The sequence below is a fragment of the Aulonocara sp. 'chitande type north' Nkhata Bay genome, linkage group LG16 (assembly GCF_057382095.1).
Source record: "Aulonocara sp. 'chitande type north' Nkhata Bay isolate Kocher_YH1m ecotype deep benthic linkage group LG16, A_spYH_male_GT1.1, whole genome shotgun sequence".
Classification (NCBI taxonomy): Eukaryota; Metazoa; Chordata; class Actinopteri; order Cichliformes; family Cichlidae; genus Aulonocara; species Aulonocara sp. 'chitande type north' Nkhata Bay.
Genome location: NC_141359.1, coordinates 13120986 through 13130061, shown reverse-complemented (window position 1 = coordinate 13130061; position 9076 = coordinate 13120986).

The following is a 9076-nucleotide window of genomic DNA, read 5'->3' as shown; positions in this document are numbered from 1 at the left end:
TTTACTTGCTTCCTCTTTTTGATGCTAAACTACACACTATCATCCAATGCTGCCAAGCTACCACGTTGCAGTCTCCTATCTCCTATCACCTTCTGTGTGAGTTGTTCACCCGTCTCCACCTTCCTCCACTCTTATATGTTACCCTATGTTCCTCCCTCTTCTTAATTTATATGTTCACCACGCCCATTTTCCATCCTTTTCCCAAAGTCCACTACCATCTGTCCTCCTGCATTTCTCTCCTTAACACCATACCTACGTAACACCTCCTTAATTTTAGCTGCCGCAAGTGTGACTCCACACAGAGTTGCAATGTACATATGCTTACTGGAATGGAAGTGTGGATACATGCCTTATTGTCTTTGGCTATATCCTCTTATGCACAGGTATCTCTTTTGTTTTGTTTTTTGTTTGTTTTTAATTTAGTTTTTGTTTGTTTGGTTGTTGTTTTTTTATTCTTTCCATATGAGCACTGTTTTGTCTCAATCCATATGAAAGTGCAAAAACACAACGTCACGTGCTCCTCACAGCATGTGTTTGTCAAGGTGGGAGGCCAGCAGCATTTTTCTGTTCCAGTCTTGGATGGGAGTGTACCAGGCAAGCTGCTGGTGGTACTGAGATCAGTTACCATCTGTGCTTTGAGTGGTAACAGAGCTAGCATCAGCAAGTAGGGAAGGGAGTCGATAAGAATTTAGTAATTCTGATTCCATTATCGACATCACTTATCGATTCGATTCCTTATTGGTTCTCACTGGCTGCACTTTGGGAGACACCACAATGTGCAAGTTATTTGCACGCTGTGTGGTTATATTTCTGTCAGGCTCAGGAGGGACTCGGAGGCAGACCGTCACTAAGGTTCACAATTTATTTACACGTAGACACCCATCCACGAGCCGGGCGGGCGGAGGGGGCCCGGAAGGAGGGCACAACGGGCTGGAGAGCACGGGCTTGACCTGGGAGACATGGAAAACATTATGGATACGCATGTTGCGAGGCAGCTTCAGACGGACGGATACTGGATTGACCAGGGCCTCAATCTCGAACGGACCGATGAATGCCGGGGAAAGTTTCTTTGACTCGGCACGAATGGGAACAAAGCGTGAGGAGAGCCATACCTGTTGCCCGACTGTATAGGCAGGAGCAGGGATCCGGCGGCGGTCGGCGAGCACCTTATTGCGCTCCGCCGTCCGCAGCAGAGCGGCTCGGGTGGACCGCCAGGCCCGGCGGCACCTGCGGAAATGATGTTGCACTGACGGGACGGTATGCTCACCTTCCACGGCCGGAAACAGGGGTGGTTGGTAGCCCAGCGAGGCTTCGAACGGCGACAGTCCAGTAGCTGAAGAGGTCAGGCAGTTGTGGGCGTACTCAATCCAGGGGAGCTGCTCGCTCCAAGTGGTCTGGTTGAGAGAGACGACACAGCGGAGTGCCGCTTCGAGCTCTTGGTTGGTACGCTCGGCCTGTCCATTGCTCTGAGGGTGGAAGCCCGAAGAGAGACTGACCGCGGCGCCGATCTGCATGCAGAACTCCTTCCAAACCCGAGAGGTAAATTGGGGTCCCCGGTCGGAAACGATGTCCATCGGAATGCCATGAAGCCGGAAGACGTGGGTGGTGAGCAGCTGGGCGGTCTCCAGGGCTGTAGGGAGCTTTGGGAGGGCGAGGAAATGAGCTGCCTTGGAAAAACGATCAACGATAGTGAGGATGGTGGTGTTACCTGATGATGGTGGGAGCCCCGTAATGAAGTCCAGCGCTATGTGGGACCAGGGCCGTCCTGGCGTGGGGAGCGGTTGAAGAAGCCCGGCGGGTGGTCGGTTGGGACGTTTGTTCCGGGCACATGTGGTGCACGCCATAACGTACTCCCTGGCGTCCTTGTCCAAGGAGGGCCACCAGAAAAACCGCTGGAGGAAGGTGATGGTGCGGCGGGCTCCTGGATGACAGGTGAACCGGGCAGTGTGGCCCCAGTGGAGCACCTGAGGTCGGACAGCACTAGGGACAAACAACCGACCGGGGGGGCCCGTGCCCGGGTCGGGGTCAGTATCCTGGGCCTCGCGCACGAGAGCTTCGATCTCCCATGTGACAACGCCAATAACACAGGTAGCTGGAAGAATCGGTTCTGGATCGGGGTCTCCCTCCGTACTGGAAAACTGACGGGAGAGTGCATCGGGCTTCACGTTGCATGACCCTGGTCTGTAAGTGATGGAGAAGTTGAATCTTGTGAAGAAGAGGGCCCACCTGGCTTGTCGTGAATTTAGGCGTTTGGCGGACCGGATGTACTCAAGGTTCTTATGGTCGGTCCACACGATGAACGGGTGTTCCGCGCCCTCAAGCCAGTGCCTCCACTCCTCCAGGGCCAGTTTGACCGCTAGCAACTCCCGATCACCGATGCCATAGTTCTGTTCTGCGGGTGAGAGACGACGAGAAAAGAATGCACAGGGATGGAGCGTACCTTCAAATTGCTGCGACAGAACTGCTCCCACTCCAGAGTCCGAAGCATCCACCTCCACCACGAACGGTTGCCTGAGGTTGGGCTGACGGAGGATGGGGGCGGTAGTGAACTTCTCCTTTAGCAGGGAAAAGGCCTCCTGAGCAGAGAGGTCCCACTGAAAAGGAACATTGGGGGAGGTAAGTGCAGTGAGAGGTGAGGCAATCTTACTGTAGTCCTTTCTGAAGCGTCGGTGGAAGTTGGCGAATCCTAGGAACCGTCGGAGTTGCTGGCGGTTCGGCGGTTGAGGCCAGTCCACCACGGCCCGGACCTTCTCGGGGTCAGGTTTGAGGTCCCCCCGAGGGATGATATAGCCCAGGAAGGCCACCGTGTCGACGTGAAATTCACATTTCTCCGCTTTCACGAACAACCGGTTCTCCAGGAGGCGCTGCAGGACCTGCCTCACGTGGCTCTCGTGCTCCGCCTGGGACTTAGAGAAAATGAGAATGTCATCTAGGTACACAAAAGCACATCGATCAATAAAATCCCTCAGAACATCATTAACTAGGGCCTGGAAGACCGCGGGCGCATTGGTTAAGCCAAAGGGCATAACGAGATACTCATAGTGTCCAATATGCGTGTTGAAAGCGGTCTTCCACTCATCTCCCTCCCGGATTCTCACCAGGTGGTAAGCGTTTCGCAGGTCTAGTTTGCTGAACACCGTGGCCCCCTGGAGTAGCTCGAAAGCAGAATTCAGGAGGGGAAGAGGGTACTTGTTCTTTACAGTGATCTTGTTGAGGCCGCGGTAATCAATACATGGCCGGAGCGTCTTGTCTTTTTTTGCAACAAAGAAGAATCCTGCCCCCACGGGGGAGGATGACGGGCGAATTAACCCAGCAGCCAGAGAGTCGTTGACATATCTCTCCATGGTTTCCCTTTCGGGCTGTGTGAGGCTGTAGAGGCGGCCAGAGGGGAGAGGCGCTCCAGGGAGAAGATCAATGGCACAGTCATAGGGCCGGTGTGGGGGAAGCGAGCCCGCCTCATCCTTACTAAAAACTGCTGCGAGGTCATGATAGACGGAAGGAACCAAAGATAGCTCTGGCGACGTTGAGGGCTTCCCGGGGGGGGAAGAGGGAGCAGACGGCGTGGTGGCCCGAAGGCAGGTCATGTGGCAGCCCATACCCCACCCCATAACTTGCTCTTTCCTCCAGTCGATGTGTGGGTTGTGTTGTGAAAGCCATGGATAACCTAGTACAAGCGGGGTCACTGGTGCCTTAAACACACAGAAACAAACGTTCTCAACGTGGTTACTGGAGAGAGTGAGTGTGACAGGTAGGGTGATGTGCGTTATGTCAGGCAACCGGTGACCGGACAGGGCGGACACGCAGAGAGGATGAGGGAGTGGCCGTGTGCCAATGTTGAGCTTGGAGACTAGCGACGCATCAATGAAATTCTGTTCTGCACCAGAGTCAATTAACACAGAGAGGGAATGGGACAACGACCGGAGGGTGAGTTTTGCAGGCAGCAAGAGACGGGGAAGAGGCTTGTTGCTGGACAGGTCGCCCACCAGTACCCTCTCAATTACTGGCGGGCGCCTCCTTTTGCCAGCGCCGGGCAGGCAGAGATGAAATGCCCCTTGCGACCGCAATACAAACACTCACCCGCGGAAAACCGGCGTTGTCGCTCCGCAGGAGGGAGTCGAGAACGTCCCAGCTGCATGGGTACCTCCTCCTCAGTTCCAAACGCTCCAGCCTCCCGTGCGTCGGGTTGGGGCTCCCGAGAAGCCAGAGGCTCGCGAAACTGCCGCCTTCGTGAGCTCTGGCGCGCCCGCAGGCGATCATCCACCTGAATACACAGGGACATTAATGCATTCAGAGAGGCAGGAAGCTCCCGCATCATTATCTCATCCTTGAGCTCTTCGCAGATATTATTTAACAGAGTGGTCTTCAGAGCCTCAGGTCCCCATTTGGTCTGTGCAGCTAGGGTCCAGAAATCAACAGAAAAGTCAGCCATGCTTCGCCTACCTTGCTTCAGATTAATCAAACGATAGCCAGCTGCCTCCGTACTAGAGCCTTTATCAAACACCGACTTGAAGCGCGACAGGAAGTCGTCATAAGACATTCCGGGGCAAGCCTGCAGCTGGGCCTGGGCCCAGGCCAGGGCTCGATCACGTAGTAGCTGGGTGACGTAAGCGATCTTAACCCCGTCAGAAACAAACACATGGGGCAGTAATTGAAAGTGCATAGAACACTGCAACAAAAATCCCGCACATTTTCCATTCTCCCCAGAAAAAGCCTCAGGTGAAGGCAAAAGCTTATCCAGCGAAACCGCGGAGGCTACTGAAGCTACCGCGCTAGCAGCCTGGGTAGCTGTGGCTGTTGTAGTGACGGCAGGAGCGTGCGTTACCTGGGGAGGGGCCGAGGGAGGCTGGTCCTCGGCCAGCGGAATCCGTTGGGCGAAGGCCTGCGTTAGAGACGCCACGTCTCCGCTGAGCTTCACCAGCATTTGTTCGTGTCGGTGCAGAAGCTCCTCCAGAGACATGGGGGCTGTCGCTGCCGAGGCTGGGCCTGCTGAGTCCATAGCGGTGGCTGGATTATTCTGTCAGGCTCAGGAGGGACTCGGAGGCAGACCGTCACTAAGGTTCACAATTTATTTACACGTAGACACCAGGTGCGAGTATATACAAGTGAGGGGGCACAGGAAGAGGGTCTCCGGGGAACACAGGCACGGGAAGGGAACGGCTATATACACAATCCACTGAAGCTCAGGTAGCTCGGGCTCCGGTCTTTAGGTCACCGAACGGCGGTCCTCAGGCTGGCGAGAAATCTGGCACAGAGAGGAAAGGCAGGTAAGTAGTGGCACGACAGAAACTCGGAAAAAAGGCTCAGATAGGTGATGACACTGACGAGTGTTACACAATAATCCAGCGAGGAAGCACTCCCAGCAGCTGCCTTAAGAAGTGAGTGGGATGATTGTTTGCAGGTGTCCGAGCCAGGGGCTGGAGCCGTCATGACTCCGCCCCGGTAGAGCGCAGTGCGCGGAAGGGGAGAGAGGGAGATGCAGCACAACAAAAACACTTGTAGCCATACAGAGTCAGCCGAGAAGGCACAGGGTCATGACAATTTCCATGCATGTTGGAGGTGTTTCCCCTCTTTGTTATTACAAGTGTTCAGGTCCTTACACCCTATGTGTAAAAAAAAAGCTTATTACACATATTACAAAGGACACTTTGCCTAAAAGTAATGTATTAGTTTACTTAATTACTCACCGGAGAAAGTAATTAGTTAAACCAACACAAGCCAACAAACTGCTTTCATTTTTCATCAACATTTTTATTATCCTAGAAAGTATTGACGATATTAACCATGTCACACACTGCTTACGCTGATTTTTTGTTATTAATATATTGTAATATACTTTTATTTTGATCTGAGCTCATTAACAGCTACTTTTTAGAAACCTATGTTCCTCACTGGAAAGCCACTACAAAGATGATTTTATGTATGAAGAGTATGAAGGGTTTAAATGAACGCCTTGAACATTTGCAGCAGTAATATTAATCCATATAACACTGGCTGTCCTGTCCTGCAGAGTAATGTCCCTCCATGCGTCACAGTCCATAAGCTTAGGTTCAAAGCTTGTATGAGCATGAAAATGGTGGAACAACCAAACAGCTGTCCATCCACCCATGTTCTGCTTGTTATCTGGATCTGTGGGCCGCAAGGCAGCAGCCTAAGCAGAGAAGTTCTGGTCTACTGAAAACACATGCCTGAAACAGCTCATCTAGGAGGCATCTGCCTGACAAAACCAAAAGAACCTCATCATCTGGAAAAAGCAAAACCTCTGCTGTTTGGATGGTCCTGGGAATTCTTTCCAAAATAGCTATGAACAGAATCAGTGACAATGGGCATCCCTGGCAGACTCCAACTATTACAGTGAACAGGTCTAACAACCATTAGCTGGTCAGTGTGGTTGCAAATTTTGCAAAGTGTGAACTTTCAGGAAACATTATCTTTTCAAACGAAAGGAAACTAAACACATTATTTATACCTTTAGGTATTTATACCTTTAGGCTAGAAATACAGAGTCTGCTCTCTATGGAAAGAACCTCCTCTGAGTTGTCAACTGAGCATTTCGAAAGCTTACAAAAGAGCCTGAACTCTTACGAAAAAACAGTTCTTTGTAGAATCATTTACCAGAACTCCACTATTAAGCTGTCAGCATATTTGTCAAGCTGTTGTCTTTTTAAACCCACCCACCCGACTAACCAGGTCTGTTTCTGTTTGATGTGAAAAATGAACCATCCTTTAGATGAGTAAGAAGAAGCCAGAGGAGGAGAAAATGAAGTCATATGGTGAGTGTGATGGCAAGCAGTGGGAAGAAAGGAAAAGAGAGGGTGAAGAGCTGCAGGAGGTGCATCCTTGTGGCCCGAGGGTGAGATCATGGGGAATGAAAGTGATGAGCTCATTTAAAAACAGCTTCCTCTGTTGTTTGTACCACATAAGGAGTGTACTACTAAAGATGTGGAGCTCAAGGTCCCCACTGGGCTAAAATTTGGCATCTCCACAGGCAGATACTGTCTTTATCAAGATGTCAATAATAATGAGAATCCTCTGCGGTGTTAATCATCATTTACCGTACAACACGCGGGTTCTTGAAGGATATGATAAAGAAAGCAGGTCATATATGAGCAATCGATGGAACTCATAGAAAAGATATGGACACAATAATACAGTACTGTGCAAAAATCTTGATGCACCCCTCAATTCTTTACTTTATTTACAATTTATTGAAACATTCATGAAAATAGAGCATATAAGTGAAAACTTGACTTTGTACAGTTGTAATGAGGTTGAAAGTCAAAGAAAAACTGAAGTCGTTACAGCTGCAAAGGGTGAGCTAACATCATATTAAACACCATGTAAGGTAATAGCAGTAGCAATAGCACTTTTTCTGTAGAGCATCAGACATGACAGCTTCTATCCATCCATCCATCCATCCATCTTCTTCTGCTTATCCGAGGCCGGGTCACGGGGCAGCAGCGTAAGCAGGAAGCCCAGACCTACCTCTCCCCGGCCACTTCCTCCAGCTTGTCCGTGAGAACACCAATGTGTTCCCAGGCCACCCAAGAGATATAATCTCTCCAGCAAGTCCTGGGTCTTTCCCAGGGCCTCCTCCCCATGGGACATGCCCAGAACACCTCACCTAGGAGGCGCCCTGGGACCATCCTTATCAGATGCCCAAACCACCTCAGCTGGCTCCTTTCGATGTGGAGGAGCTGCGGCTCTACTCTGAGCCCCTCCCAGATGGCTGACCTCCTCACCCTATCTCTAAGGGAGAGGCTACCCACCCTTTGGAGGAAGCCCATTTTCTGCCACTTTCATCCACGATCTCATTTTTTCGGTCACTACCCACAGCTCATGACCGTAAGTGAGGGTAGGGATGTAGATTGACCAGTAAATCGAGAGCTTCACTTTTACACAGGCTTTATGACAGGTTCCTTCACCTTTAAAAGAGGGACAAGTTTTAAAATTCGCATTATGCTGAGCTCATTTATCATATAACATGTGAAAATAATGTATAGATGTAATAAACAGTTGGGAAAGAAAGTATTATTCCATTAAAGTACTGCAAGATTATTATGGTCAGTACCTGAAATAAGCAAGATAGTAGTAAGAATGCTCACTATTCACCATATAGACATACCGTCTAACCCCTTGGTGTAAAATATTTATTTCTATTTGTATTTTAGAGTCCCAGTTAACCTCTTGGTTAGGTAATGAGTAATGTGAATCAGTCAGAAACTGACAAGAATTTTACCCCTTCGTCTCCCCATGGAGGTTAATCCTTGAAATGGATATAGTTCCATTTACTCACATGCTTTAAACTGGCTCATTACTTTAAATCTGCTGAGTGCTATCCCAGAGGCCCATTAACATTTCACAGGTCGAGTCCTGCTGGTGTAACAAGGGCACATCTCAGTGTGACGTCCTCCTCAGCTTGGCCTTTTATCCACTTACTGTACGCCACCACCTACATCATGAAAGGAATGTCAGCTCCTGGTGTATGTGCCGTTTAATTTTCTCTATTTTGAGAACATCTTTCAGTAATCTCTTATTCAGGTTCCTTGCTTGTAGCTTCCTCCCATCTTTGCATCAGTTTTAGCTCATTCCCTGATGCTACTGGTATTTCAACCAGTGCCTCCTTCATTAAACCATCAGCATTAACCGTTACATATTTATGTAAGTAAAGTTAGCATCATTAAACAGTTTATTACTTTGGACTTGGGGGTTTTATTAGGAAGATATATTAATAGCATGCACAAATAGAACCTGGTGCACTCACTCCTTCTCTTATCGATGTGGACGTTCAAAACACTAAATGAAACCCACTAAAAGACACTAAAAACACATGATTTCAGTTATGATCCTGCGGTGCATATGATAGCTTAGCTGACAAATGAATATCAACACAAGACAAACCTTTCAGTGTCACCATGTAATTTACATCTCTGTATCATCAACATTGCTGACTTTGAGGAATAGAGGGCACTTTCTGTCTCTACTTTATCTGTAGTTGTACAGCTTGTTAAAAAGTGACAGTAAGGTTTTCAACTCGCAACAGCCTGATAAGAAAAAAGAAAAGAAACGCTCATTGCTT